Below are 6233 nucleotides of genomic sequence, written 5' to 3'. Positions count from 1 at the left end.
CAGGACTGGGGGGGGTGGGGGCGAGGGAGGGTGAAAGCAATCTATTTCAGGGGCGTGGAGGACGCCCGCTCCCTGCTCCCGCTCCCTTCTCCATCTCCTCTTTACCACCTGCTCCTCTCCTCCCACACGGCCTTCATTCTGCACCTTTTCACTCGGGGGACGGAGGAGGGGGGGGGGGGGACACACATAACCCCAGTGCCACAGCTGAAAGGAGAAAGAGGTCTCGGTGACTCAAAGCTACTCGCGCGTTTTTTTTTTTGTTTTCCCTTTTGACTCAGAAGCCGAAGCTGCGTGCCAAGCGTCCCGTAGGACTGCGGCAGGGCGAGGGGGGCGGGGGGGCGGGGGGGTTGGGGGTCTGACTTCGCCCCCTCGACCCGATCTCCAGAGACGGATTAATACCGGTCCCGTTTCAGTGGAGCCGGAGCTGTTCCTCGCTGTGCTCATGAGAGAGATTCAGCTTTGAACCACCGCTCGCTTTTTTTCCCTTATTTAACCTTTCCGATAAAGAACCAAACAAACAAAATAACAGAGGAGCTTCCCGCCTGGCCCTGTGAGTCAGCTCGGACCTGCCGAGGTCCCCTGCCCGTCAGCCTTATCCACCGGTACCGGGAAAGTTTAACACACAGGACAGGTACCCCCCCATCCCGTTCGATCCTGCACACACCCACTCACCCATCATTTCGGCTCATGTTCAGGCCGCCTACGTTACCCAACAAACCCCCCCGAGCTGTCCACAGGTAAACCTGGGACAGGCTGAGACGGCTGCAAAAACAGAAGAGCCTTCACTGTTCATCTGCAAAAGTAGTGAGAGGGAGGGAGGGAGAGATTGAAAAGGAAAGAGAGAGAGAGAGGGAGAAAGAGAATGAAAGAGAGAGGGAGGGAGGGAGGGGGGGACGGAGGACAGACAGAGGCAGCGTTTGTATCCTGTACATGGTGGAGGTATTTGAGGCCCTCTCTGGGACAGGTATTTGTCAGTCAAGGGGTCTCTCCCTCTCTCTTCTCCCCCCCCTTCTGCTGCTTCCTCTCTCTCTCCTCCCATCTCCCCTCTCTCTTCTCCTCTCTCTCCATCCCTCTCCTCCCCCTCTCTCTCACTCTCTCTCTCTCTCCACCTCTGCCTCTCCCCCTCTCTTTCTCTGCCTTTCCCTCTCCCTCCATCTCTCCGTCCTCTTTTTCTCTCTCTGCCTCTCCCTCCATCTCCCCCTTCTCTCTCTCTCTCTCTCTGCCTCTCCCACTCGCTCTCTGCCCCTCTCCCTCTCTTCCTCTCTCTCCCTCTCCCTCTCTCTATCTTGGTCCTTACAAACAAAAGCCCCATTCATACCCGTGTGTGTGTCGGAGCAGGAGGACAAAGGCCTTTGTGAGTCCCTCCAGCTCCTCCAGGACATTCATAAGTGACTGACCTCCAGCGGTCTGTTACCCACAATTCCCGGCGGCATATCAGGGAGAGGGGAAAACCACACCAACAAGTAACCTCCAAACTTCTCATCCTGCTGCCATTACATCAACATCTAACCCACAAACCACAGCCACCACCACCATTACATCAAGATCTAACCCCCAAACCCAACTACCACAGCCATTACATCAACATCTAAACCCAAACCTCCACCACCATTACATCAACATCTAACCCCAAACCACTCAACATCATCACATGTAAACCAACTCCCCACCCTTACATCAACATCTAACCCCAAACCTCCACCATCACCATCACATCAACATCTAACCCCAAACCTCCCCCACCATTACATCAACATCTAACCCCAAACCTCCACCACCACCATTACATCAACATCTAACCCCAAAACCTAATCCATCACTGTTACATCAACATCTAACCCCAAAACCTAATCCATCACTGTTACATCAACATCTAACCCCCAAACCTCAACCACTACCGCCATTCGATCAACAGGATGAGCTACCCGGCAGCTGTATATTAAAGAATATACAGCTCTTGCTTCTCAGTGATCTTTGACTACGCAGCACCACAAATGTGATAACAGCACGCCTCCGTTATACATTTTTAATACGTTTATTTGAGGGGGAGAGCAGCGAGGGCATCGCAGAACCCAAAGAGCCGTGGCAGGGAATCAAAATGGCGGGCGCACCCAGGGATTCGTTTATGTGCTGAGCGTCTGTCGCCCCTTCGTGCTGCACCATACGGGCTTCCCCGGTGGAGAGAGAGAGAGAGAGAGATTTGAGAATATACGGCTAACCGTTTATCTGTTGTGGGTTTTTCCCTGTGTGCCTGGGAAGAAAAAAAAAAAGGAAAAAAAAAAACCTGTACCAGACGAAAAGCAATTTGAGTAATATTAGCCCTCGCCGTCAAACTCATTTCTCCTGACATTAGTAATGGAAGACGTCTCCTGCAGAGCTGCCTGTTCCCTGTCTGCGTACCGTGGGATAGAGTCCCCCCGGGCCAAACGCCCACCAGTGCAGCTGAAGTTTGTTTTCAATACAGTTTCACTTTCCTGATTTTACATTTTAACCGCTTGTATCTCGCTTTTTATGTCAGTTCTAGCTGATGCGTCTGTTGTTGTTGAAATCGTTAGCATAACACTCTGTTTTTTTTTTTTTTTCTCCCTTCGCAGTCATTGGCCTGTTCGGCATCCAATCGCGTGGGACTTCCAATGACGTTGCAATTGCACTAATCTTTTTTTTCCCGGACGTTTTAGCGCACCCTAAATAAGCGTAACTACTTCCTGGAGCCTGTGGGAGAACAACGGGGCTGGCTGTACGACTGGATGCCCCGGGAGACAGGTTTGCGTTAGCGATGCTGCTTTAGCCCGCGCCGGGTTGAGGTGACTAATGTTAATGAACCCTGAACATTTGGGCCCGAACACAAAGGGGAAACATGCCTCAGAAGCCGGAGCGGTTTGCATCTGCAAATGAGCCGGTAGTCAAGGCAACAGCCCGCCGATGTGCACGTCCATACCCCAGACCCTCGACTCGGACGGAAGTCATTATGCAAAAAGTTGCGCTCCGACTGTCTCATTCCTATTAAATTGGCGACAAAAGAAAAGGTGCCGCGATTGACTAGACCAAATCAGGTGTCTGAAAGTATCCCGAGCTCAGTTAATTAGCTGTAAAAGAGTTTCCCCCCCCCCCCCCCCACTTCAATGGAAGACATCCTGCGGTCGAACCCCGCCATCTTGGACAAGAAAAGAGTGTGTGTGTGTGTGTGTCACCTTGGGAGTCTTTATTATGAAAGGCTTTAATAAGGTTTCAGTTCTAGCAGCATACCCGAGCAGAGTGTGTTTTCAGTTTCAGTGACCCCTCCTCCTCTTTAAATTAGCGGGTGGGAAGAGCCTCTCGTTTTCTGACCTACGCTCCGCTACGTCGCCGCGGGACGCGCTCCACCTGAGTAAAACCCGCAGAGCTTTCTGTGCAGAACAGGACTACCTGTCACGCCAGAGCTCTCCAGATGGTTACGTTCCGAACGCCGTCCACCCCCCCCCGCTGCGCTCCCGTAGAAAAGAAGCTTCTGAGCCTTCGGTCATGTGTCAGACATGGGCAAGCTATGGCGCAGACCTGGGTCAAATACGTATTCGTTTTTGGATTCAAATACTTTTCTGTGCTTTACTGATCTTGTCTGGTGTATTGGAGCCAATGAAATGCTCTCAAAAAGTGCAAGCCCCGCCTTCTGGTCTTATATTGGCAGGCTTAATTACACCAGGCAAGATCAGTAGAGCACAGAAAAGTATTTGAGTCCGAAACAAATACGTATTTGACCCGGGCCTGTTGTGACAGTCCTGCCCGAGCGCAGTTTGACTGTTTCAGGGTTTTCTCAAAAACGGAAACCCCTTCCGAAGGTGCCGATTTAAACGGCACGATCGTCACGAGCTGATCACTCTTCTCTCGCGCCTCACGACGCAGCCGACGGATCGTTCGCTCGTTCCGAGGCTCGGATGGCGGTTCAAAGCGACGTGCGTTTCGCTGAAGTCGAGCGGGAGGAGACAGACAGCTCAGGAGCGGGCCCTATCATTATTGTTTTCTCCGTGTTTACGCTTTGTGTGCGGGGGAGAGTGACTCAAAGGAGGGAAAGGGCTTCAAAGTGAGCTCATCGCTGGGTTTCAGCGCGCGGATCAGCCGCTCGAATCTCGGAGATTTAAAAGCAAAGTCTCGGGCTCCGCGACACACGTCGCGCTCGCCCAGGGAACGCAGAGAGAGAGGGGAAAAACATTAGAAGGCGGAAAAAAAAAAAAATCAATTGAATAATAAATTGATGTCAGCTGGAGACCTTGAGATCTTTTTAATCATGAGAGAAAAGATAAGAAAAAGAAAGGGAGGGGGGTGAAAAGGAGGAGAACAAAAAAAAAAAAATCCGCACAGTGTATCTCGCTGAAATCCATTCGCTTAAAAAAAAAAAAAAAAAGGAAAAAAAGAAAGAAAGAAAAAGGCGCACAGGGGGGAGAGACCTGTCTGTAAATGGACTTACGGACCGCGGAGCGAAGAAGAAAAGGTATCAAGCCGGCAGAAGAAGAAAAAAGAAAAGAAAAAAACTCCTCAGCCTTTCATTTTCTCATGAGTAGCCTATTGATCAAAGAAAATTCAGCAGGTCCCTCGTAATAAAAAAAGAAAAAAAAGAAAAGAAAAAGAAAAAGCAGTTTAAATGTGAAATAGGCCAGGCGGGCGGGCGGGCAGGCAGGCGGGCGCGGGCGCGGCAGCGGGCAGAGATCGCCTTGAGCGGCGGGGACGGGGCGGGATTCCCGCCGGACCTCCCAACCATGAATATTTAGGGAGGAGAACAGCTTGTAGAATTTCTGAATGTGTTAAGTCGCTCCCTGTGCGTGTGTGTGTGTGTGTGTGGCCTCACATACAAATGTGTGTACATGCAGTGTATGAAATATACATTTTCCTATATTTCAATGTTTTTTTTTTTTTTTTTTTTTGTTAAAGCTGTAAACCGTTTTAGGCTGAAGTCCTGGGGATTTGTAAAAAAAATAGTGGTTTACATTATTAATTATAATTCAGCGTGTGTCTAATCGTGTCCCGGAGTAAATGTTTAATTGAGCGGGGAAAGGAGCCAGGAGGCCCTTAAAGCCCATTTCTGGGGTAATGTCTGAACGGCGGGCCTTTGGGTGGGCAAATCCTGCAGCGCGAAAAACGCTCCTGCCCCAGAACCGCCATGGGGGCGATGGGGGAGTGGGGGGGGGCGCAATATTTGGAAATGGCCCCACTGAGACACTAGAAGAGAGAATGTCCCATGAGGCTTATGCCCCATGTTAAATATTAAACGTTATATACGTCTCATCATAATTACGAGTGAGATTCCACTTCGCCGGGGAGAATAATCATCCCGCAGTGTTTCTTCGGGGATTTGGAAACACAGGGGTGCGCCGAGCCCCCGGGGAGGGGTGCGAGGAATCGCTCATGTGGAATCGCTCCTGATCGGCTGTAATTTTTGGAACGCGCGAGTGCTCGAACTCGCCCAAACCGGGTTCGTTTTGGGCGGGGGAGATCTCCCCAACTGCTGCTGTGCGGAGGTTCGTAGGCCACTCCCCCTGGGTCCGTTTCCTTGCCTGACCCTGGCGTGCGATTGGGCAGCACCTTCAGCCTCGTATACGCCCATACTCGTATAAACACACTCTCTAACACATCCTCAAACCGTGTGTACTGCCATTTGTTTCCCAGTAAAGATGCTAACGCTGTGTGTGCTGCTATGCGTGTGCGCGCTGGTGCAGATGCTAACACCGCGAGTGCCTGTGCATTTCCCAGTATAGACACTAATAGTGTGCTGCTGTGTGTGTGTGTGTGTGTGTGCGCGCGCACCAGTATAGACGCTAACACCGCGTGTGTGTGCTGCTGTGTGTGTGTGTGTGTGTGTTCCCCAGTATAGGTGCTAACACCGCGTGTGTGTGTGTGTGTGCCCGCAGCACATCCAGTATAGGTAGCTACGCTGTGTGTGTGTGTGTGTGTGGGACCAGTTAGCTAACACCGTGTGTGTGTGTGTTCCCCAGTGTAGACACTAATGCTAATAGTGTGCTGCTGTGTGTGTGTGTGTCAGTATGGACGTTAATAGTGTGCTGCAGCAGGCATATTGAATATTACGCCTGCAGGGAAGAGTGTGTTTGTCACGATGCGGAAACCACATTACCCCTAATGCACCTTCCTCTTCATCTTCTGTTTATCCCTTTTCTCTGCTGTCTCATCTGCTCCATTCTTTGTCTGTCTCTCCCGTGCTCCCATCTCCCTTCTCCTCTGTCTGTCTCTCCATGTCTCCCATCTCT

This window comes from Anguilla rostrata, chromosome 11 (assembly GCF_018555375.3).
Source record: "Anguilla rostrata isolate EN2019 chromosome 11, ASM1855537v3, whole genome shotgun sequence".
In the NCBI taxonomy this organism is placed as follows: Eukaryota; Metazoa; Chordata; class Actinopteri; order Anguilliformes; family Anguillidae; genus Anguilla; species Anguilla rostrata.
Note: the sequence above shows the minus strand (reverse complement) of the source record.